Source organism: Psammomys obesus, unplaced genomic scaffold (genome assembly GCF_907164565.1).
Source record: "Psammomys obesus unplaced genomic scaffold, mPsaObe1.curated_primary_1811, whole genome shotgun sequence".
Classification (NCBI taxonomy): Eukaryota; Metazoa; Chordata; class Mammalia; order Rodentia; family Muridae; genus Psammomys; species Psammomys obesus.
In genome coordinates, this window is record NW_026596057.1 from 23,188,697 (window position 1) to 23,215,887 (window position 27,191).

At 34.9% G+C, this 27,191-nt stretch overlaps 1 protein-coding gene across 3 annotated transcripts in view; it reads right to left on the reverse strand.

Moving 5' to 3' along the window:
* The window catches only part of Brinp3 (BMP/retinoic acid inducible neural specific 3), a 478,387-nt gene that overhangs the window by 346,315 nt on the left and 104,881 nt on the right, over positions 1-27,191 (reverse strand). The gene's annotated exons all lie outside the window — the stretch shown is intronic.

Below are 27,191 nucleotides of genomic sequence, written 5' to 3' on the forward strand. Positions count from 1 at the left end.
AAAAATGAAAATATCAAGGTGCGGGTTTACAGAAGTAAATATTTAGGTGTCTGGCAGATATACATAAAAATAACTTGGTTTCAGGAACTCAATGGCAGGCTCTTTGACCTCCCCACTCCCCAAGGGAGGAGCAGTCCTGCTAGCCCACAAAGGAGGACTTTGCAGCCAATCCTGAAGATACCTGATGAAACAGGGCCAGATGAAAGGGGAGGAGGTCCTCCCCAATCTGTGGACTTGGAAAGGGGCAGGGAGAAGCTGAGGGAGGGAGGGTGGGACTGGGAGGGAATAAGGGAGTGTGATATAGCTGGGATACAGAGTTAATAAAATGTAACTAATAATAATAAAAATATAACTTGGTCTCTGAGAAATCATTTTAGATATATATTAAAGTTAGAGATAACAAAATAGTAATTCTGTGATAGTAAAGCAAATACAAAGTAAGTTTTACTTTACTGGGTTAAACTTAATTGTTTATTCTGCTATTTAGTGTGGCAGGTCCCTTGGTGAAGTCAGCTCAGCTTTTCAGTCAATCTTCAACTCACTCAGCTAAAACATAACAAGATATTGTCACAAGTTTATGGTCACTCTGGGACCATAAACTACTTTGATGTAGGATGCCAGTGAAGTGTTAATTTGTGTGTCTAGTGCATTTGTGTGTCTTGTGTGTAGTGCTTGCTTGACTGTGACTTTAACAGTAATTATTAGTATTATAATACAAGCGGTAAAAAATAAGAACCAAAATAACCATCATAATTGCTGTATCTAATACTCAACTTATTAAACTGATGTTTAATGACCTAGATGAAATTTCCATGAAAATATTTATTTTTTCATACCCAATAATAAACTGCCCCTCTATGTACTTCAGTCAACGTTCTTTAACCAAAAGATATATGTTCACAGAAAAAGCTTTAGTGCCTTTTAGTCATTTATTAGAAAAAAGAGGAAGAAGAAGAAAAATGAAGAAGAGGAAGAAGAGAAAGAGGAAGAGAAGAAAACATAATAATAAGAGAAATATAATTAAGGGACTTTTGTTTTGGGAACATCTCATGGTAGTTACTGGACAATTTTGCTGTTTGTGTTATTCTGTCTTCCTATGAAATTTTTACTTCAGTATTTCCAGGGCTGAATTAGATAGCAAAGATGACTCTGTGTTCTAAGGTCAGTAATAGTGCTGAAGACAGTTATTTTGTAGCAAATTTGACTCTTTTCGGGTTATCCTTCAAATTTGTTCACAAAATTGCCTGTTGCAATGTCGGCTCATAAATTCATGAATGAATGTTGTTTAAGCCTAGGTTCTAGTTGGGCTAATGGTTTTTGAAAGGGAAAAAATCAAATGTCAATCATTTACTTTTTATAATACTATTGTAACATACAAAAGCCATTCAACAACCATTTAGTTGTGATCCACACAAAAATTTTCAGCAAGACAAAATTGAAATTTACAGAAACTCATGAAATTGTACATTCCTCATTGTGAGTAAGCTATGGTGAAAACATGTATTTTAACTATGGAAAACAATGTAGAGAAATCTCAAAAGAGCCAGAAATAGGTCCATTATACCAGCTATACCACTCACTGGCGTATGACCAAAGGTCTCGACATTCTGCTTCACAGATACTTGTTCAGCCATGTTCATTATCACTCTATTCACAGTAGCTAGGAAATGGAAACATCCTATATGTTATTTAACTCATATATAACAAAACTATGGTAATATATACACCATGAAATATTATTCAGTTGTACGGTAAGATTGAATAATGAATGTTACAGGTAAATGATGGGATTTAAAAGAATTGTTTTGATTGATATAGTCCAGATCAAGATGAAAAATGCCCTCTCTGATTGTACACTTCAGAAGTGTCCAAATCTTCAGAAGTGTGTATACATATACCACAGTAAGTGTAGAAAACAAGAAAAGTAAAAAAAAAAAATAAATAAATAAATACACAAATAAATAAATAAATGAATGAATAAATAAATAAATAAATAAATAAATAAATAAATAAATGGATAAATAAATAATAAAAAATGGACCATTGTTGTGGTTAAATTGTTTGGGAGCAATAAAAGCAAGATAGCAAGGTATCAGCTTTCAGATATGGAAAATGGGGAAAGAAGGTACCATTGTCATTAGAGAGAGTAGAGCTATATAAATACAGGAAAATGTAGTAGGAGGGTAGAATAACAGTAAGGATGTCTTACAGCAAAATAAGGAATCATACTAGTAATTGTTTACCTGAAAACAAAAGCTGTAATAGTTGCAAGTCTATGTATAATTATACATATAGCTTAGATGAAATTTTCTCATCTAGCCTGAGGATTCTCCCTCCATGAGCCGAAACCATCTATCAAAATTCCAAAACATCAGGCATGGGAAATACTCTTTTGAGTGATTGAGCCACAGAAGGAAAAAAACATCAAACTGAAGACATCAGGCATTTTCAGACACTGGGCACAAATGTCCCTGAGCTATAAATGACCTGAATGCCTCCTGCCTGAAAACTAGCCTTCATAGGACCAGAAGTATGCATGCAAGCTTCCTAAGGAGGTACAAAATCAATGGTCCTACACAACTATGACTCCTTTAAACAACAATAAACATCACAGTTAGAAAACCCTAAATGTGCAGTGCTGATATACTTTTTATCAGTAAATAGTGTCTTTCTAATTAGACTTAATACTGCTCTACAGAAAATTATGCATAATAGTGGAAAACTAGCCGACTACCAAGGGCCAGTGAAGTCATGTATCTTGGAGGAGAACCTGCAACTACCACTTTCCTAAACAAGTATAATCCGTACCAATACTCTAAATATTTCTCTTTCTGAACACAGATAAGTATAGACTCTCCCTTCAACAAATAATCTTCTTTTGAAAAGCCAGAAACCATTACATATACCACAACTAATAAAAATGCCGAGCTCTGGAGTCCAGTCTTAGCAAACATCTACAAAACAAATCTGGTATCTAAGGATCAGGGAACATTTCAGAAGAGGAAGCAGAAAGACTTTAAATTCCCGATGATCAGAGATTTTGTTGTGAGATTATGTCTCCTGGCAAAGTAAAACTTACACCCATAAAGTCTCATCAGCATTACTGTCTAAACAATAACTGAATAGGGACAACAATAACAGACATTCTAAGGTGGAAAGTCCACAAGCCTCAATCATACACAAAGTACTTCCGGCAACAAAAAATGCACAGAGTGGCAGAAATCATCTTTCCCAGTGGCCGGTACAGCAAATGGTTATCCAACACAATGTGAGCAGCTCTAAAAACATACACACAAATAAAATTATATGTATATAATATTTATGGATATGTAAGTGTACTCATGTTTACATTTATACATACTAGAGAGGCCTTGAATATTAGAGCAAGAAGGGCTGCATGGGAGCTTTTGGATGTACTCATGATGTAATTATACTATGATCTTAAAAATAAAATCTAAAAAGACCGAGGTTATGTATTATAAAATGACTATAGAAGTCAGTAAAGCAACTGTAGTCAGGAAGATATTGGAAGAATAAGGAATTCCATGATTTTGAGTTCACTGTCCTTATTATACTTACAGTTATCCACGCATGATCTTTATGAATGCCCACCAATCCCTGGAGTCTGCTTTTCTATGGTATCAAAAATTGTTTATCTGCAAAGAATGTGTCACACATTTACTAGAAATAGGCTAAGGATTTTGTATCCTCCAGGGCTATGCTTTTAACTGTCACTCGGCAGGTGTATCTGCCCATGTGCAGCTTCTGTCTTCACATTTTAAATTGATATGGTTCATTTTATCCAAGACTAAAAGAATGGAATTCTCAATATCTTTCTTTAATATAGTTACATCAGGTGAATTATGATTTAATCAGAGCTTAGTATTCACTCAATGCCTACTTTGGAAGAAGATTAAGTACAACATATTACATTTTACTGATATTTATTCCTACTATTTTCTGAGTAAAACTAACAAGTTATGACACATCTGTTCCCATGATGTTCATATGATGTTCCCAAGTCAAATAGCTATGAAAGTTTGAGAATAGAGAATATGAACCAAACAGTTCATGGGTAACAAAGAGGCAATCCCTAAATCAGTTCTAAAAATATAAGAATGATATGCAGATAACAATTGACCCCAGAAAATCATTGTCATACTAGAGAAGATTTGAGTTGGTTTAAATTCCTCCATTTAAAAATTCATTAAGATAAACTTTTCTTGTTTTACTTTCACAATTAAATTTAATTCATACAGTTTTTACTAATTATTTTTAGAGTAGTTTGGAGAGATTTCAGACATAAGTGTTGTGTCACAGAAAGAAGCCAGGCAGCAAAGAATCAGGGACATAGAACCACAGGGTCTTTTCTGAGACTGACACTCAACCAAGGACCATCTATGGATAAAACCTAGAACTCCTGCTCGGATGTGGCCCATGGTAGCTCAGTAACCATGTAGTTTTCCAAAGTAAGGGGAACAAGGACTATTTTTAACAGGATCTCAAGGGCAGGCTCTTTGACCTCCACCCCCCCCAGGGGAGGAGCAGTCCTGTTAGGCCACAGAGGAGGACTTTGCAGCCAGCCCTGAAGATACCTGATAAAACAGAGTCAAATGAGAGGGGAGGAGGTCCTCCCCTATCAGTGGACTTGGAAAGGGGCAGGGAAGAGACCAGGGAGGGAATGTGGGGTTGGGGAGGGAATGAGGGAGCTGGATACAGCTGGGACACAGAGTTAACAAATTGTAACTAAAAAATAAATAAATAAATAAATAAATACCTTTAAAAAAAAAGAAAACTTTGGTTACAAACTTGAAATGTCTATGATGTCCTGTTATAAATTATTTACCGGTACCACACATCACTCGGGATCAGTGGCTATCAATCTTCCTAAAGCTGTGATCTTTTTTAATTATTTTTTTATTTTTAATTAATACTTCTTTGTGTTAGGGTGACCCCCAACCTTAAAATTATTTTCATTTCTACTACATAACTGTATTTTTGCTACTATTGTGAACCATAACATAAATGTTTTTGGAGACAGATCTTTGTCAAAGGGATCTTGACCCACAGACAGAGAATCACTGCTCTAAATAGAATTTTGGGATGCCGATCTATTCCTTGCTCGGTTACCATAGCCTCTTTTAGCTGTACTGCCATAAGAACTATCAGAGATAGCCAGGAGGGTCTTGCCCAGGAGGAACCTGTGGTTTGCGTTGTTACGGATATTTAGAGAATATGATTTACGTTTTAGAATTCTCCATTTCTACTCTGCAATAGGTATTGAAGCCTTTTCTTTATATATAATCAGGTGAATTTTTTTCTATGATGCACGAAAGTTCCTTGTTTTATAACACATACATGAAAGAAAAATATACATACAAAATGTACATATAGGGAAACTAAGAAGAAGAGCTTATCACCTGGTGAACTTCACCTGAAACTTGACTTTCTTTAGTATTGTAATTATTTATGGGGAACAAAGCCAAATTCTAGAGGATAGGCAACAGGAAAGATTCTACAGCAGAGGAGCATCTTTCAGCAATGATTTCAGTTAGAGTCAGGTAGAATTGAATACTTTATTTTTTTCCCAAAACAAATAATCCCAGAACGTGATAGAAGCCAGGGTTAACAATGAAATTTGACTAGGAATTCTTGATGTTTGCAATTGAACGGTATAAAGGAAGACTGAAGTACAACCATACTCAGACATATTGTGGCCATAACTCATAAGAATTTACACCATTGGTTCCTGTTGTTAAAGCAGGCAAGGACATGGGAAAACGTGCCTAACCCACATTCATTACTCTACGAATATGTTCAGATATTGAACTACAGCTCTGTTCTGGTGTCCAAACCTGTAGAACAAAATCACATGTTTTGTAAGACAAAGGTCTGCAGACAATAGAGAAAGCAGGGGGCTGGGATACACCTACCAGTGTTTTATTTCCCTCATCTCTCCAGTGAACTTATCCTGATAACAACTAAAGGACAAGACCTGACATTTAGACCAATTACTCTAAAGGAGAAAGTAGAAAAATGAAGCCTCTTAATAAACGAAAACTTTTTTTTTTGCCTTAAAGATTTTATACCATGTATCTTTGTGTGTCTGTGTATGCCCGTTCTCACACACGCACACATATGTGCATTCATATATGTGCATGTGTGTAAGGGTTATGTCAGTTTTAGATTTCCATTAGTTATCACATTTCAATTTTTAATTCATTTTATATACTCATTTATCTTTATTGTATGAACGCTTTGCCCTTCATGGGTGTTCATTTGTCACGTATCTGCCTTTTGTCTGTTACGGTCAGATAAGTGTTATAAATTCCCTGAAATGGAAGTTCCTGGTGACTGTGAGACACTCTCTGAGGCTAGAAATTGAACCTGGGTCCTCTGAGAGAGAATGCAGTGTCCTTAATCATTGAGTCATCTGTCCAGACCCTCAAATGTTCAATCACACTTTATTCTGCTTCTTTGGCAAAATATCCACCAAGATAAAATTTGTATAGGAAGGACTTTCTTCAGCTCCTGCTTGTAGGTCACATGCCATCATTGAGAGAAATCAGAGAAGGAACTCAAGTGGGATTTGAAACAGAAACCATGGAGGAATATGCTTGCCCACTGGCTGCTCACTGCTTGCTTTTCGTATATAGCTTTGTTACACAGCCATGGCTGCTTTGACTTAGCTGCCCATAGTGAGATGGTCTCTACCATATCAATCAAAAATCAGACAGTACTTGACAAACATGACAATCTGGCCAATCTGATTGCATCTGAGCCTCCCTCTTCAAGCTACTTTAGGTAGTGTCATATTAATAACTGAAGGTAAGTAGGACACATACCAAGCAGAATACCATCTCTACGAGTTAGGGGCTAGCCTGTTCCACATAGTAAGTTTTATAGGCCAGCCATGATTTTGATGTAAGATCTGTCTTAAAACAGAATTTAAAAAGAGGCTATGTTCAATTAAGAAATTGTAGCTAGATTTCATGCAGTCTACTTAAGATCTGGTCTTTAGTAAATAGTTACAGAAATTTATTTTTAAATGATGACATGTGACTTTTTGAACTGTCTGAAAACATAACAATGAATGTTCTTTATCCCACACTAACCTGCCAATCTTTATTTTCTAACTTTGCTGATGCCTGTCTAATCACACTTATCACATTATAAAATGAAATTCATTTTTCCAATGTGTTTGTAAGATAAAATGATATCATTTATTTTTTTATTTTGTTTGATTATAATGAAACATTGTCTTCTCTTTCATACAAGTAAACACAAGAATGTGTATATTTAAATCTGACAGAGTAAGAATTCTGTTAAACATTTTTTTGTGACATCCAGGCATGTGGCTGACACAGGTGGCTGTTGTTTAGAAAGAACGCATTATTTTTGCTGTCTAAGAACAGCAGAAATTATTCTTTTCATTTATTAAATATTCCAGTTAAAATGACATCTGTAGACACATAAAAGAGAATATTTTTATTTAAAACATATTTCATATTTTATATACTGCCACACTTTCCATAATGAAGTACATGGTTTAATAAGCCAGAAAAAAGGTTAATATTGTAAGAACAAAATTTCCTATAATTAATTATAAAAATTCATAAAATAAAGAGCCAAAGGTTAATATCTTTTAGTATTCTTCAGAACGATTAAAGTATAGTCGGAATAATACTTTCTTCCTGAATATTATTACCAGTGCTGCCCTCATCAGTGTCGAAGTAGAACCATGAAGTCTTTGTCTGCATTGTTAGTTCATATTCAGTGACAGGTGAGCTTGGTTAAATTGTGACTATTATTGCTGTGGATAGCAATCATAGTGACCCAATGAAAATTAAAGTCAGATTTTAAGTAGCTACAACTGAACCACTACAGAAACCATAAACTTTAAAACCCGGAGAACAAGTAATGGTGACATAGTTAGATACAACATCTAGAGCACAATTCCAACCCCAAGGCTCAGGAAAGAACACAGAGGACATGAAAAAATGATTGCAAAAGCCAGAGGAATTGGATATTTGTGTGTGCGTATATGAAACACACACACACATACACACACGATAGAAAGAGAGAGAGGTCAAAAGAGAGAGAGAAAGATCACTGTACTACAAATGTCAGTGCAGCTTCTCCATCTATCTTAAGAATATGGCTGTCTAAACCTAACTGAAAAGCACAACACAAACAGCCATGCAAACACAGAAGGCTGAAGACAAAGATCTACAGGCAACTAGGAAATGTCTACACCTTTTGTTTTCCAATTAATTAATTTAATTAATTAACAATTTATTCACTTTGTATTACAGCTGTACCCCTACTCTCTGTCCCTCATCTCCTCCCATGCCCCTCTCCCAGCCCACTGATGGGGTAGTCCTCCACCGCTTCCATCTGACCCTAGCCTATCATGTCTCATCAGGACTGGCTGCATTGTCTCTTTCTCTGTGGCCTGGTAAGGCTGCTCCCCGCTCAGGGGGAGGTGATCAAAGAGCAGGCCAGTCATGTCAGAGACAGTCCCTCTTCCCCTTACTAGGGTACCCACTTGGACACTGAGCTGCCATAGGCTACATCTGTGCAGGGGTCTAGGTTATCTGCATGCATGATCCTTGGTTGGAGAATCAGTCTCAGAAAAAATCCATGTGCCCAGTTTTTGTTTTTTGTTTCATTTGTTTGTTTGTTTTGTTTGTTTGTTTATTTGGTTGATTCTGTTGTTCTTCTTGTGGAACTCCTCTCCCCTCCAGGTCTTTAATAGCAGGATATTAATACAATTTATTGGGAATCAACACTCTCTTTTTAATATCCTGTAGGAAGCAGAGCCTTAGTTATGCTTTTGGTAATGAAAATCTTCCTTTATTTGTCTCATTTAATAAGCTCTCAGTGCTGGCAGAAAACAATCTAACTTCTTTAACACATGAGTAGCTAATCCAGGATTTGCATACATCTTCATCTCACTCTCACCTTGAGATGTGGCATTCTATAGGATCCTTTCTATCCATTATGCCCAGGAATGCTTTCTTGCTCTCATAACAGGCTTTGAAATTTGTTATACTGAATTAGATTTTTCAGCTATTTGTCTTTCTTACCCTTTCACCCTTAAGGATATAGTTAGAGAAAACTCACCAAAGTTGATTATTTATTCCTCTATACTTAAGAATTACTGCCAGTAGCAACGATTGTTACTAAACATCCTACAACACACAAATCATCATCAACAACAACATAAAACTACAGAATTTTCCAGCTGAAAACATCATAGTACTAAGAACAATTGTAATAAACAAAATTGATGTCTTTCCATTTAAAACAGGAGTTGGGGAGGGTTCCTTTTTTCTTCCCAACCCCTCCAGCATGTGTCTTTACTTGAGTTTTTGATCTTAGCCATTCTGATGAAGGTGGAATCTCAGGGTTGTTTTGATTTGCATTTCCCTGATGAGTATGGATATTGAACATTTTTAAAGTGTTTCTTTGCCATTCGATAGTCCTCTATTAAGAATTCTCTGTTTAGGTCTGTAACCATTTTTTAATTGGATTTCTTGTTTTGTTACTGTTTAACTTCTTGAGCTCTATATATTCTGGATATCAGCCCTCTGTCAAATATAGGGTATGATTTTGTATGATTTTGGCTTCTTTGTAAAAAAATCAAGTATCCATATGTGTGTGGGTTTATTTCTGGGTCTTCTATTTGATTCCGTTTATCTGCCATCTTGTTTCTAGGCCAGTACCATGCAGTTTTCATTACTGTTGCTCTATAAACAGCTTGAGAACAGGGAAGGAGATACCTCCAGAAGCTCTTTTACTGTACAGGTTTGTTTTAGCTATTCTGAGTTATTTGTTTTTGTATATGAAGTTGAGAATTGTTCTTTCATAGTTTTTAAAGAATTGTGTTCGTATTTTGATGGAAATTGCATTGAATCTCTAGATTCCTTTAGTGTGATAGCTATTTTTTCTATGTCAGTCTTCCCAATCTATGAACATGGGATATCTTTCCATATTCTCTTACCTTCTTCAGTTTCTTTCTTCGGAGATTTGACGTTTTATTCATACAAGACTTTCACTGTTTGGTTAGAGTTAGACCAAGGTACTGTATGTTCTTTGTGGCTATTGTGAAAGGTAATTTTTTCCCTTATTTCTTTCTCAGCCTTTGTCTTTCATATTTAGGAGGGCTACTGACTATTTTGAGTTAATTTTGTAACAAGCCATTTTACTGATGGTGTTTGTTAACTTATAGGCATTCTCTGGTAGAATTTTTGGGGTCAGTCATGTATACTATCATATTGTCTGCTTTGGAGATACTCTGATTTCTTCCTTTCTGATTTGCATCCATGGTCTCATTTTGTTGTCTCATTACTCTAGCAAAAAAAAAAAGTAATAGTACTGGGCTTTGATCAAAGCTGCCACATCCATAAAATAAAATAATAGGTACCAAATAACTTACAAAAGAGAATAAAATATATAACTAATGCAACATAGAAAAAAATCCAGACTTAGGTTTATGGAAAATGCAGAACAAATACAATCTTAGAATACAATGCTTACGAAGTCTCTAATAAGATTCTGTGGTAAAAGCAATTTCTGTCTCAAAGCTTAAGGTTTATGTGAAATGTAATTCATAATTGCTTTTCTTGGGAAAAAAATTAACATTAACATGCACGATCAATTTTAAGATAATTTGTAAACAGTGTTCAGGAAGTTTCCGAGAAATGTATTTTTCTCCCACTCAACTGTAAATCAATAATCTAATGAGCTAAGTTTTTGTTTTGTTTTTATTTTGTGTGGATATTGTGACTCTTTTATATCAGCAATCTCTAACATGGATACATTTAACTGGTATAATGCAGAAACAACTCACACATCATTTTAATGAATATTAGGATGTATGGTTTATTTTAGGGTCTGAATGCTTTGTTTTAATATAGATATTCATGACAAAAAGTAGCTATTTTGGTCTCAATATCACAGAAAATAACAATAAGATCAAGTAAAACTCACAACAACATATGGCAAAAGCTCACAACAATAATAATAATAATAATCCGAGAACAATCTCATTTAGGAAAAAGTGACTCAAATTATAACTATCATAATTTTTCATGGATATAAGGGTTAATTTATTTTTTAAGGTAAATTTTTAATAAGCTGATTTTTGTACTCTATTTTATATAAAATGATAAAATTCCAAGAAATTTACTAACTTAAATATACCTTGTGTGATCTTAAGAAGTCATAAAGCAAGTTTAATAATTCTTCAAAATTTTTCACAATTTGTATGTTAGAATATTTTGAAAACTGATATTAGGGTAACAATCTTGAAAGGTAACATTTATAGAAAAAAGAGAAAAAGACTGGGTGAGTGACAGAGATCGTTTCTTTTTAAAATTTTTTAAAATTTAGTTATTATTATTTATTACAATTTATTCACTTTGTATCCCAGCTGTGGCCCCTTCCTCATCTCCTCCCTGCCTCTCCCCAAATCCACTGATAGGGGAGGTCCTCCTCCCCTTCTATCTGACCCTAGCCTCTCAGGTCTCATCAGGACTGGCTGTATTGTCTTCCTCTGTGGCCTGGCAACGCTGCTCCCCCCAAGCGGAGGTGAAAAGAGAGCCTACCACTGAGCCCTTTTCTGCAACATTAGTTTCCTTAATTTAGGATAGCCCATAAAGTATAGACTGAATATAATGATTGACTGTTAGGAATTTAGTTGACTCATAATGAGTTGACAGCCAAAATTTTAACTTATGTAACACCAAGAGTTGTTAGACAGAACATTTTATTTATTTCAATAAAATGTGAAGTTGCCTTATTAAACATGAAAATTCGTAGGCTACAGAGCCATTTTGATTTTGCAATTTGTCAATTTTTGTAACTATTAATTTATCCTTAATACTGAAACTCATCAACCCCAGATATGTGAGAATGATTCATCATCATACTCTCATAGAAACTGAGAAATTTTCATCTCCATCAAAATGTGATGATCATCTGAGTGATATTTAGTAATTGTCAGAAAAAGGATTTGTTTTAAACCTTCTAAGCATTCACTATTTAAAGCCACTTTCAGTGAAACAATGGATGTCACAAGACAGTGATAGAGAGTGTTGGAGAAAAGAGTGGTACTCAGGAAGGAAGGCAGAACAAAGAAGGAAAGACAAGGCAAAGGAGGAAAGAAGAAAATAAGGAAAGAAAATATATTTGTAATACAGTCATGCACAGTGTGTAATTAATATCTGATCTAGGACAAAGTGCTCAAAGAGAGTGGTGTCATGCTATTATATGCCCATATCATATCTCAGCCATGTTTCCCTTACATAAGTAAACTCTAAGTCAATGACATGCACCTGATGACTCATTACTCTGAATGTCAGGTGAAGCAGGGCTGCGTGCTTGCAGCATGTATGTCTCCATTCCTATAAATCATTTATCTCTCTGACTCCAAAATTTGTGAGATGTTTGAAAATATCTTTGAAGAAATGTTGGTGAAGATATAAAGGATGAGGGAAGGATATGTAGAAACAAAATTTTTAATTCCAAAAAAACAACATATAAAACTGAACTGAAACCTGAAGAACCACAGCCAGTGTATCAAGCAACACCAAAAGTGCTTTGTCTGGAGAATCTGTTTCAGAGTAAGAGTAAAACACAGGAAATTTTTGTCTTTATGTATATTTGTACTAATCATCTTCTTTATATATATGGATGTTAAAAACAGTGGTACAGTTAAAATACAGAAGTTAGGTAAAATAAATAAATAAATAAAGTTTTATTAAATAAGTTAATATGTTACTATTTTTAAATACAAAGGCTTTCAAATTAATACTAAATGTATGATCTATGAGTATCCAGTGATTACAGAGGGTGACAAAAGATCACTGGTTTTCAAAAATACTGTAAACTCATTAAATTAACTAATGGAGACATGAAAAATGTTTGCTCTTTGTGTTTAGAAGTATACATTCAGTTCATAAACTAGCTTAATGCAACCACATTAACCAGGAAGCATCCATATGAGTAATAGCTACTGACCAAGAATATTGCAAAACTTTTGTATCTAAATTCCACTGTAATAATTCATTTCATAAAAAGTCATGTCTTGTGACAGTGTTCCAACTTGTAATTAATCATCACTAAAGGGCACATGTGTAAATACACTCTTACATTTTTATTAGTAATTTAACTGAGTGTGTTTAGCTCTTCCTACAACAGTTTTGCTGAAGACTCTGGCCTAACTCACATCTGATACTGTGCTCCTTGCCATGATAACATATTCCACATTTAATTGATTTTCTTATTGAATATGTTTCAGAGGGATTATGGATAAATGAGCTACTGCAAGAAAAGTTGCATGTTGTTTCCCTCCTTTTTACATTGTCAGAGAGTTAATTTAATTAATATATGCCTTTATAGACACATAAACAAATGTTTTTTAAGCTGATTATTAGACTATAAATTAAATGGATAAGTGATTAGGTAATATAATCAAGCAACAATAAGAGAAAATTGCAAGCCAAACGAATAACCATAGAGACAGAAAACATTTTTAGAAATGTTGTTGCTTATATAACTTTGAATAAATAAACCTGAAGTTAAATAAATGGGTACATTCTAAAAACAAGTAATCCTCAAAACCAACTATAGGAATAGATAAAGTTTTAAATAATCCATAGATTTATTAGACATCTGTGAAAAAAAGGAAAAAGAAAATCCATAACCCACAAAACAAAAAAAAAAAAAAGGTACAATGGTTTTAGAACAAATAACTATCAAACATGAAGAGTTACTAAATTTGAATATTCATGAAGTCATAGCAAACCTGAGTCCTTGATACTCAAGAGACTGAAGAGAAAGCATCTATATTTATAAGTAAGCATTGCATTCAGAAAGACACTGCCTCACTTACTAGACCATGACAGAATAAGAATCACAGATGCACATATGTAGATCCTGGAGCCTGTGGTCAGTAGAATTATCTTCAATTATGGAATAACTCCACATTCCTACTCTAATTAGTTGCCACTAGCCACATGTGACTGCAACAAACTGGCAAAGAGACCAGAGCATTGAGAAACTAAATTATTAACTTTGAGTAATATAATTAATTTACGTATCTACATGTGGGTAAAGGACTTTGGTCTTTATAGTCCATGCCAAACAGCATCTTGTCTGTTCCTGCTGGAAGAGCTGTCAAATGACATGAAAAATGTCTGTCTTCCTTCTACTCATTTTTGTGTTCCTAAAAAAAATAACAGCAGTTACTGTGATTGTTTTCAAATAGGAATGTCAGTGTCTACTTCTTTCACGCCACTATTCATGCAATAGCAAATGCCCTTGAAGAACTCAAGCTCTTATAATATACAATATTAAGTAGGAAAGACTGAGTTTCCCCCTGTGAATAGCAATAAGGAAAGAATGTCTTCTTGCATCACTTGTATGCTACACAATAATGGAAGTTTTAGTAAGAGTATTTAGGCTTTATAAATAAATAAACGATGTATGATTCAGAAGAGAGGTAAAACTCTTGTTTGCAAATTTAAAGGTCTTTATGTAGGCACATTCCTAAAGAATACCCACACACATATACACACACTGTTGGCATGAATAAATTCAACAAAATACAGGACTCAAAATTTAGTCAACATATAGCTATATTTCTGTAAACTAATAGTGCACAATTAAAAATATTTACAAGGCAATCAGAAGAAGAAAGTACTTAAAGTGTATTAATACAAAGGATATTAATATTTGAGCAATAAATGTAAGAAAATATTGTCAGCAAAAGAATTGAACTTAATGCAAAAATACCCCAAGTTTATGGATCAAAGTTAGTCCTAATGAACTGAATATATTTCCTTGAATGAAACACTCAGTTCATCTCAGTCTAAGTATACAAAAAGATTCATAACTGTAAATATCTTAAAATTTAAGAAGGAAATAAATACCAAAGCAATATTAAAAAAATCTATTGCTGTCTCACTGTAAATGTTTCACACAGGCTTTTTGTTAATGAAAATTTACATTTTGTACTGTCCTAGCACCTGGAAATAATGTTTCTTTTGGGAAAAGACAGTTGATTATTTTCTGTCTGTAATAATAAAACGGCCATTTGTACACTACCCCACAATACACAAAGGGATAAACAATTGAACAAGTTTGTTGTCATTATCCTTAAAATATCAGGATGCCCTAGCTTAAGTTTCATCTCTCAATTATGACACAAACTGGAGGTGTAGCACCTACATCAACTACTCCCAATGTCTTGGTAGGACCCTCAGGAATAAGAGAACAAATTTGGAGTATCTGTCTCTCCAGAACCCCCTGGCTGAAATTGTGTGGCTCTGTTGGTCTGTTGGGAGATCTGTCCCCTCCAAGGCTTTCTGTCTCTCACTTCTTCCCTGAGATTCCCCGTGGGGGAGTGCAGTTGTACCAGGCCACAAAGGAAGACAATGCAGCCAGTCCTGATGATACCTGATAGGCTAAGGACAGCTGGAAGAGAGGAGGACCTCTGCTATCAGTGGAGGGAGGGAGGGAAGGAGGGAGGGAGAAGGGGACAAGAGAAGGGGCTACAGCTGGGATACAAAGTGAATAAATAATAATAACCAAAAAATAAATTAAAAAGGAAAAAAATATTTAAAGTTAAACAAATAAATAGTTATTGCAACTTAATAATAATAATAATAATAATAATAATAATAATATTCCTGCACTGTATCCAATGGGTAGAGTGTTTCAGAAGCTCCCTGTGGAAGGCTCCTGTCCTGATCCCTATCTTCTTCTATTTCCCTTGTCTATCCTGTTTGCCCTTCTGAGTGAAGTTTTAGCCACGTTCCTCCATGTTGTTTAGCTTCTTTATAACTATAGATTTAAGTATGTTTATGCTAATATTATATGTTTAATATCCACTTACGAGTGAGTATATACCATATGTGTCTTTCTGCTTTTGGGACACTTCACTCGGGATGATTTTTTTCTAATACCATCCATTAATCTGCAAATTTCATGATTTCCTTGTTTTAATTGGTGAGTAGTGTAAATGTACAATTTCTGTATCCATTCTTCAGTTGAGAGACATGTAGGTTGTTTTGAGATTCTGTAATAACACTGTTATGAACATGGTTGGGCAAATGTCCTTCTTGAATGGTTTAGCATCTTTCAGATACATGCCCTGGCTGTGGAATAGCTGGATCTTGAGGTAGCACTATTCCTAATTTCCTGAGAAGGCATAATATTGACTTCCTTGTACAAGTGGTTGTACAAGTTTACATTCCCACCAGCTATGGAGAAGGATCCCCTTTCTCCACAACCTCTCCAGCATGTGCCATCCCTTGATGTTTTGATATTAGCAATTCTGATGGGTGTGAGGTGTAATCTCAGGGTCATATTGATTTGTACTTCCTAGATGACTAAGGGCATTGATCATTTCTTTAATTGTTTCTCTACCATTCAAGATTCCTCTGTTGAGAATTCTCTCTTTAGCTCTGTACCCGATTGGTTTGTTGGTGTTTAAATTCTTGAGTTCTTTATATATTCTGGATATTAGCCCTCTCTCTGATACATGGTTTGTGAAAATATTTTCCCAGTGTGCAGGCTGTCATTTTGTTCTGTTGACACTCTCCTTTGCTTTACAGAAGCTTCTCAGTTTCATGAGGTCTCATTTATCAATTGTTGATCTTAGAGCATGTGCTGTTGGTGTTCTGTTTAGGAAGTTGTCCCCTGTGCCAATGAGTTCAAGGCTCTTCCTCATTTTTTTCTTCTAACAAATCTAATCAGTGTATCTCATTTTATGCTGAGGTCTTTGACCCAGCTGGGCTTTACTTTTGTGCAAGGTGATAAATATGAGTCTATTTGCATTTTTCTACATGTAAACATCCAGTTAGTCTAGCACCATTTGTTGAAGAAAGATACTGTCTTTTTTTCCCATTGTATAATTTTGTGTGTGTGTGTGTCAAAAATGAAGTATAAGTAAGTATGTTGGTTTATTCTGGATCTTTGGTTTACTTACATTGATCCACCAATCTGTTTCTATGCCAGTACCATGATGATTTTATTACTGTTGTTCTATACATAGCTTGAGATCAAGGAAGGATATACCTCCAGAAGATATTTAAGATCTCTTTTGTTCTTAGTCTGCCCAAGACTTCTGAATGACCTATATACTGTTATATTCATTCTGTTCCTTTTTTGCCTATAGCTTTTTTATTATTTTATTGTTACAATCATCATCATTATTAACAAATTATTCACTTTTCATCCCAGTGTAGGCCCCTTCCTCATCTCCTCCAGGTCCAACCATCCCTCCATCCTCCTATTCTGTTCCTCTTTCCAAGTCCACTGATAGAGGAAGTCCTCCTGTCCTTTTATATCCTTTCTTCTGTAAGACTTCCTACACTCCGTCCAAAGTTTGACTGTGAGTCTCTGCATCTGCTTTGATACCTTGCATGTTGGAGTCTTTCAGAGTACATCTGTGGTAGGCTCCATTCCTGTTTCCTCTCTTTTACTGCTTCCAGTGTCTATCTTGTTTTTTCTTCTGAATGAAAATTAAGCATCATCCTAGGATTCTTCTTCTCATTTAGCTTCTTTTGGTCATATATTGTGTATATACATATATAATCTCCAGCATACAAGGAACAGTAAAAATAAGTAATCATTTAACTATCACTATACCTTAAATAGAACTCTGGAAAGTTCTGTACCAAAAATGAGGTCCTGGTGACACATGATAATTTCTCAGCACAGACTGTCAATGAAAACAAGCCATTTTTACTGAGAGAGCCCCTTCAGGAGCAGAGCTATATTCCTTCAAATCTTACGTATAATTTTCACTCACTGATGCGGAGGAATATAAACCAATTGGACTGTAAAAATATATTCATATCTTCTGGTAATTTTCAAAAATAAATGTTTACTTTTATTTTATCTTGAATAATTTAATTTCTAATATAATGTATGTCAATGACTAGGATATATTCTAACTATTTTTTCCTTAAATCATAAAAATAATTTATAACATTCTGCAAGTTATTCACTATATATTAACAAATAATAATTGTGTAAATGGTTGGTGAAAAGTCCATTTTTTATTTAACTCATTAGCCTAGTCTCATGAAACACACATTATTTATCTTGTATGTCCAGTCTATATGGATTAATACTTAGAAATATTATATTCAATGATTCTATTTTAGTATCATTTGCCTTTTTATATAAACAACTTGTGGTAATTAATTTTTCATGGTAATTTACATATCAGTATATTTATATTGTATAAATTTTCTAGATAAAGATTAGGAAAACAAACTTACGACACAATGTAGATAATTATATGTATACTTACAATGCATATATATCTATTACACACCATTCTTTGGAGAATCTGGGTATGGTATACATTTCTCTCTTAATATTAAGAAAAAAATTAGTTTAAATATTAATATCCTGCAAGGCTTGGAAGCACCAAAATATTCAGTACAATAACTTTTCTTTTCTATACTTCACTTTTTTTTGACATAAACTATAAAAATCAGGGGAACTGACAGAATGCATTGCAATACCTCTAAAGAGTTCTCAGATTTTGTTTTGTTTTTCAATGCTCAAAACTTTTCCTAATTACTTATACTTAGAAATCCTGTCACATCTTTCCTTGTCACACAGATGGGATTTACATTCCCTCTCTTAAAACACCATTACAAATAAAAACATTGTTTCTGGTTCCAACAAGCTTCTGAGAAAATGAGAATTGTGAAATCACTTAAAAAGTTTGAATGTAACTGATAAGAAAAAAATAAAACTAAAAAAAAAAAGTTAAAAAAAGTTTGAAAAGAAAAAAAACAAAAACAAAAACCTCATGCTTCAGTCAAGTAGTGTAAAAAGTCAAGAAAAAAAAAACCAAATTATAAATTTTGATGTAGTTCACGCTGAACCAAGATTCAATTTATTCAAAGGAGGAGATGCAGCTCTCAAACATTCTTTAATCTTGCTTAGGAAATGACAGCCTACCTTTGGCAAATGCCATGGCAAAGTAAATTTTCATCTCTTTATAACACAGAATTCAAAGCATTCTCTTATTTCACCATTCAAAAGCTCTTCTGTTGAATTTCAAGCAAAATATTAAAACATTCCCATTATTGCTTGTTTTTTGCTTGTTTGTTTGATTTGTTTTTTGTTTTTTTTGTACAGTAATTAGCCAAGAGACTGGCTGAAACCTGTGCTCACAGTACTGCCCAGTACCTAGGACCCAAGTGCAGGTGCATAATGATGAGTTTATAGGTCCAAGCCACATAACTGATACCAACACCCAATACTGGGAGAGCACATGCCACAATCATTTTAATTCCTGTGGTCATGTAGGTGCAGCTCACTCTACCTTTCATCAAGTGCTTACCCTTCTTTGGTTTGGCAAATTGACAAGCCAGAACAGATACAGTGTTGCTCTGTGTCTTCCAAGCACTGCAGGTGGAAAGGGATATGAAAGAAGGCCCTTGAAATTAGTATTCTGGCACCCATCCGTTCCTGATATATATGTGTATATTTTCTCTCTATGTATCTCATTTTTGGCTAAAAAAGACCTGCTTGGAATCTTTTCAAAGAAGAGTAGTAATGCAGTGTTCCTTGTTTTGATCATTATTGGCAGATATAGAGGGTGTAAACCATGAGATACAGAATCTGGTTTATTTTCGCAGTAGTAGAAGAAGAAAACATGACATAATTCACAAGACATAATATGCCACCTTTAGAGGGCAGTGAAGTGACACGATAATTCCAGTCTAATACTGAAGAAAGAAAGGTCATAACTACCTTTGAACACATTTTTCCTTTCAAAAGCATGCAATCAAAACAGCTATGTTACACCTAGCAAAAATTACTACCCAAATTTGAGATCTCATTAGAGATCTCTGACATTCTCTTATATAAAGAATGAACTATGTACCAATCATGTCAACTGAACATCAGTTAGGACTTTTAGCAGGCATTTTCTGTCACAGTGTAACTAAGCTTTTACTAATGAGAAGTCAAATGAAATTCATACCAGAAGACTTGGATATGAGTTCTGCTACTTGACCATCCAAATTACCTGTTAAATTCCCCTGATATTCCCTAGCTTATGTATTGCCCGGTGTGATGAGAATATCATTGATTTCAATAAATTGTATGACAAAATAAAGTTGTAATAAGCATCCTTAAGACACTCAGTAAATACCACTAGATTTTAGGCCAGCATTTTCATTTTCCAAATATATAGACACAGAAAACTGTACATGCTGTCTATTATTAATTGTTATTATTAATTATTATTATTGGTTCTAAGCCTATCACATGAATTAACACGTAGAATCATTACAACCTCTTCACTAGGTGATTTTAGTTACATCAAGGGGGAAATTGAGGCACAGAAAATACAAGTAACACCATTTATCTATTAATGAAATCAAAATTCAAACTCAGAATGAGTACAAGCTCTGTGCCATCAACCTACTCATCATCCTTTAATGTTTTAACCATCTAATAATATATAAGCACTAGATTTCTAAAATGAACTAATTTGTTAATATTACATTTCTGCCACAGTTAATCTTATGAAAGATAAAACTTGAGACTAGGGCATCCCTGTTCCTTAGTAACTATATAACTCCATGAAGTAAGGCAGTAGTTTATACTTTAGCAGGAAATCACTATATGTATTTATGAAGAATAAGAAATTCATCTCTGAAGTATAAGGTTAAATATGGAATAAAGCAATAATATTTCCCATTAGAAAATTTAAATATTGTTTACAGACTTTTTATTTATTTACTTTTATATTAATTACAGTTTATTCACTTTGTATCCCAGCTGTAGACCCCTCCCTCATTCCCTCCCAATCCCACCCTCCCTGTCTCCTCTCCTCCCTGCCCCTCTCCAAGTCCCACTGATGGAGGAGTTTTAAAAAAGCATTTAGGGTAGACCAAATGGAAATAACCTATACTTTACCACTTTGAAAAATGTCAATAACAGCATTTCTTCCGTCTTTAATGTAAAATATGTCAACAGAGCATGTGAAACCCATGTGCATGGCTAGACCTTTTCATGGATTAGAGAAACAAAAGGAAAGGTGACTTCCATGTAAGAATGACTGTGAGGATCTACACTTTCTTCAGTTAACAGTGGAACAGGAGATTATGGATGACGTTCACATCCATTTCTATCCCTAGGTAAAAGTGCCCTCAGTCATTATTGGTTTGTTGGCTTCTAACATGTTAGTAGCTGGAACTCCTGGTTCTGAAGCAGTACTCATCTAGCCTCCACTGGGAAATGCTCATCAGTACACTGACCCAGTGCTGGCAATATTTAGTAAGGTCCTCCTGCAACACTAAAACACCCATCTCATTTATTTGTAAACTTCCCATTCATTTGTAAGTAAAATAAAATAAAATAAAATATGTAAATATCACAAACTTCCTGTCATTTTAACTAAAAAATATGAGATATATATTTATTTCTGACTAGTTTCTATTTTTTTAAACTCCTATTTCCTAAAATAATTTTAAAATGTATGTATGTATGTATGTATGTATGTATGTATGTATGTATGTATGTATGTATGTATTTACACATTACTAAATTTTATTAAATTTGTGTTCTGAGGGGCCCCTCATCTCTTCCCATGCCCTTGGCATAGTCCACTGAGAGGGGAGGACCTCTGTACCTTCTATCTGACCTGAGCCAATCAGGTCTCATCAGAGCCATTTGCATCATAGTCCTCTGTGGCCTGGGAAGGCTTCACACACACACCCAACCCCCAGGAGAGGTGATCAAAGACCCAGCCACTGAGTTTGTGTCAGAGACAGCCTCTGTACCTATGGGCTTCATTTGAGCAGCAGGTCTAGATCCTCTCCATGCATCATGATACTTGGTTGGAGTATCTGTCTCTGCAGGCCCCCTTGGATTTGTTGTTGTTGTTGTTGTTTTTGTTTTGTTCTGTTGATCTCCTTTGAAGTTCCTGGCCCCTCCAGATCTTTCTGTCTTCCTCTTCTTCCATAAGGTTTGTTGCATTCTGCCCAAAGTTTGGCTATGAGTCTCAGCATCTCCTTTGATACCCTGAAGTGTAGAGTCTTTCATAAGCCCCTGGTTGAAGGCTCCTGTCCTAATTTCTGTCTTCTCCTACTTTTGATTTTTATCCTGGGTATCCTTCTGAATGAGGTTTCAGGCTCTTCCTTAGGATACTCCTTGCTATTTGCCTTCTTTAGGACTATAGATTTTAGTATGTTTATCTTATATTATATGGCTAGTATACCATAAAAGTGAGGATATACCATATGTGTCTTTTGCAGAATATATAAAGAATTCTAGAATTTAAACACCAACAAACCAAGTAATCCAATTAAAAAAAAATGGGTACAGAGCTAAAAAGAGTAATATCGAATGCTTACAAAATGCTCACTGCCCTTAGTGATCCAGGAAATGCATATCGAATTGACCCTCATGCCCATCAAAATAATTAAGATCAAAACCTTAAGGTATGACACCTGCTGGAGAGGTTGTGGAGAAAGGGTAACCCTCCTCCATTGCTGGTGGGAATGTAACCTTGTACAAATCACTTTGGAAATCAATGTGGCGCTTTCTCAGAAAAGTTAGGAATAGCGCTTCCTCAAGATCCAGCTATACCACTCCTAGGCATATATCCAAAATATGTTTAAGTACACAACAAGGACATTTGCTCAACCATATTCATAGCAGGGTTCTTCGTAATAGCCAGAAACTGGAAACAACTGAGATGTTCCTCAACCAAGGAATTGATACAGAAATTGTGGTACATTTACACAATGGAATACTACTCATCAATTAAAAACAAGGAAATCATGAAATTATTAGGGAAATGATGGGAATTAGAAAAGATCATCCTGAGTGAGGTAACCCAGAATCAGAAAGACACATTTGGTATATACTTTTATAATTATTAATACAGAACTTTGTATACATAGTTATCAAAATTTTATGTATTTTATTTCTAGTTTCACATTACATATTAGAGAGGAAATTTCATTTTGTAGGAGGAAATATTGAAAACTGAACATAGTATATGTTATATACAATAAAAATAGTATTCCCCATATATATAATATAACATCTAAGAAATCAATTTATAAATAAATGCTTACTAAGTAATAAAATTCTGAAAGATTGATTTGCATGAAATCAGTTGAAGTGCTCTTATTCTTAAAGAAAATTAATCATAAATCATTCTGATAGAGAATTTTGTATATGAATTAATAATTGAAGAGAAAGCATTTTGTGATTTCCTATCATAGTACTTTCAGCGTCATGGTCTACAAGATAATTTTTGCACTATACATACAAAACTGTGTGTGTATCTATACCTGACACAATTGTAGGATTATTAGGGAACTCCGTTAATTTATCCATATCTTAACTCTATGAAGCTAATATTATTATTGTATTATTTTTAATAGACAATTTGAAGATTACAGAATATAGCAAATTAAGGCAACATCATATTAACGTTTCATGGGATACTTCCTAAATAAAAATACAGACAATTTGACTATAAAACAATATATCAAAATTACACATGTGTCTTTGTATTAATGGATTCTGCGATGAGAAATAATTTTTTTTAAAGAAAATTGATTCTATACTATTTTTTAGAATTTTTTATTATTATTGTTTATTATAATTTATTCTATTTGCATCCTGGCTGTGGCCCACTCCCTTGTCTCCTCCCAAACCCAGCCTCTTCCTCCTATGTTTATCCTGTAACTCACTGAGAGAGGAAGTCCTCCTTCCCTGCGATATGACCCTAGCTTATCAGGTCTCATCGGGGCTGGTTGCGTTGTCTTCCTCTGTGACCTGGCAAGGCTGCACATGCCAGGGGGCAGTGATCAGAGAGCCTATGTGATGAAGTATAGTAAAATGTTACGTATGTACGAATATTCATCATAATTATATGATAGTAAAAATACACAAAGTCAGCATAGATTTTCTTAGAGAAGATGATTTTGTCAGGAGATAATAGTTTTCACTCACTTACTTACCAATTAAGAAGGCAGATGTCAGAGTCCACATGCCAGTCCCCAACTCAGAGTTTTAATAAGTATCTAGAAAACTACTTTGCTCACTTTTTTATACCTGCATATACATTTACTTCTAATGAGTTAATAATAGTATATCTGTTATAGAGTTACAATAAATATAAGGACTTTTAATTAATTAATTAATTTGTTTGTTTGTTTCTATTTAGTAACTTTGTATCCTGGCTATAGACCTTCCCTCATCTCCACCAATCCTACCCACCTTTCCTCTTCTCAACCTATACCCCTCCCATAGTCCAATGATAAGGGAGGCCCTCCTCTCCTTCTATCTGACCCTTCCCCATTAGGTCTCATCAGGGCTGATTGCACACTGCTGTGGCCTGGCAAGCCTGCATTAGTCCTCAGGAGGAGGTGATCAAGGAGCCAGCCACTGAGTTCATGTCAGAGACAGCCTCTACTGCCCCTTTCCAGGGAACTTGGAAACTGAGCAGCCTATGGGCTTCATCTGAGCAGGGGGTCTAGGTCCTGTCCATACATGATACTTGGTTGAGTGGCTTAGTTGGTCTCCTTTGAAGTTCCTGGCCCCTCCAGATCTTTCTGTCTTCCTCTTCTATCATATGATTCACTGCACTCTGCCCAAAGTTTGGCTATGAGTCTCAGCATCTCCTTTGATACCCTGATGGGTAGATCCTTTCAGAGGAACCCTGAAGAATGCTCCTGTCCTGTTAATTGTGTTCTCCTACTTCCGATGTCTATCATGTTTTCCTTTCTGAGTGAACTTTCACCTTCTTCCCTTCTTCCCTTCACCTTCTTCTTCAGGGCTTTCAGAGGAGTCCTGAAGAACGCTCCTGTCCTGTTAATTGTATTCTCCTACTTCCGATGTCTATCATGTTTTCCTTTCTGAGTGAAGTTTCACCTTCTTCCCTAGGGTCCTCATTGTTTAGCTTCTTTAAAACTATAGATTTTTGTATGTTTATCCTATATTATAAGGCTAATATCTGCTTATAAGAGAGTATTTACTATATGTGTCTTCCTGCTTCTAATTTACCTTACTCAGGATGATCTTTTCTAGTTTCCCCCATTTGCTTAATAGTTTCATGATTTTCTTATTTTTAATTAATTTTTAATTTTTATTTCATTGTGTTAATGTACCACAATTTCTGTATCCATTCCTTCATTGAGGGACATCTCAGTTGTTTCCAGTTTCTGGCTATTATTAATAATGCTTCTATGAACAGGGTTGAGCATACGTCCTTGTTGTATGGTTTAGCATCATTCATATATATGCCCAGGAGTGGTATAGCTGTATCTTGAGATAGCACTATTACCAATTTTCTGAGAAAGTGCCAGATTGATTTTCAAAGTGGTTGTACAAGGTTATATTTCCACCAGCATTTAAGGAAGGTTCCCTTTTCTCCACAACCTCTCCAGCACATATAGTCACATGTGTTTTTGTTTTGGGGAGATCAGGGATACAAGGCATATACCAAAACATACTAAAAGCAGTATATACATCAAGCTTATAGCCAACATCAAACTAAATGGAGAGAAACTTAAATCAACCCATTGAAATCTGGGACAAGTAAAGACTGTACACTTTCTCCTTATCTCTTCAACATAGTTCTGGAAGTCTTACCTAAAGCAATAAGACAACTAAAGGAGATCAAAGGGATCCAAATCAGAAAGGAATAAGTCAAAGAATCACTATTCACAGAAGATATGATTGTGTACATGTGTGAGCCAAAAATTCTACCAGTGAACTCCTTTGGCTGATAAACGCCTTCAGCAAAGTGGCTGAATACAAAATTAACTCAAAACAATCTGAAGCTCTCCTGCATACAAAGGACAAATGGGCTGAGAAAAAAATTAGGGAAATAACATAAAATACCTTAGGGTGATTCTAACCAAGCAAGTGAAAGACCGTAAGGGGGAAAAATACTTCCAGTCTCTGAAGAAACAAACTGAAGAAGATATCAGAAGATGAAAAGATCTCCCATGCTCATGGATCAGTAGGATTAACATAGTGAAATGGCCATAATGCCAAAAGCAATCTACAGATTCAATGCATTTCCCATCAAAATACCAACATAATTTTTTACAGACCTTGAAAGAACAGCTTTCAATTTCATTTGGAAAAACAAACAAACAAACAAACCCTGAATAGCTAAAACAACCCTGTGCAATAACAGATCATCTGGAGGTATCTCCATCCCTGATTTCATGCTGTAATATATAGAGCAACAGAAATAAGTAAGGGGGACAAGGACTATTTCTAACAGGAACTCAATGACTGGCTCTTTGACCTCCCCACCTCCCAAGGGAGGAGCAGTACTGTTAGGCCACAGAGGAGGACTTTGCAGCTAGTCCTGAAAATACCGGACAAAACGGAATCATATGAAAGGGGAGGAGGTCCTCCCCTATCAGTGGACTTGGAAAGGTGCAGGGAGGAGATGAGGGAGGGAGGGTGGGACTGGGGAGGCAATGAGGGATACAGAATTAACAAAATGTAACTAATGAGAAAAATAAAATTAAAAAAATGTTGAAAAAAAAAACTGCATGGTACTGGCATAGAAACAGGCTGGTAGGTCGATTGAATCAAATGAAAGACTCAGAAATAAACCCACACACCTATGAAAACTTATTTTTGACAAAGAATCCAAAAACCATACAATGGAATAAACAGAGATTTTAAGTGAATAGCCTGTTAGTCAGATACGTCAGATATTGCTAGCTATTTTTTTTTGGGGGGGGGGGTATTTTGTTTTGTTGTAATGAATTGTTGTAAAATGCCTTTATTATATGATTATCTCTATAGTTTCTAATATAAACCTTCATTATTTAAAAGTAGAAATATCAGAATTTACTTACACTTCTAAATTTCTTCCAATAATTTCACCATAAAATGCTATTTTTTGGGGCTAGAGAGATGAACGAGCAGATAAGAGCACTTTGTATTCTTATAAGGCACTTGAGTTCAATTATCAACACCCACATGGCAACTCACAAGTCCAGGTAACTCCAGTTCCTGGGTATCTAGTGCCTTCTTCTGGCTTTTGTGGGCACTGTGTATGCAATGGTTAACCATAATGTATCTATGCAAAACACATATGTAACTTAAAATTAAAATTATATATATATATATATATATATATATATATATATATATAT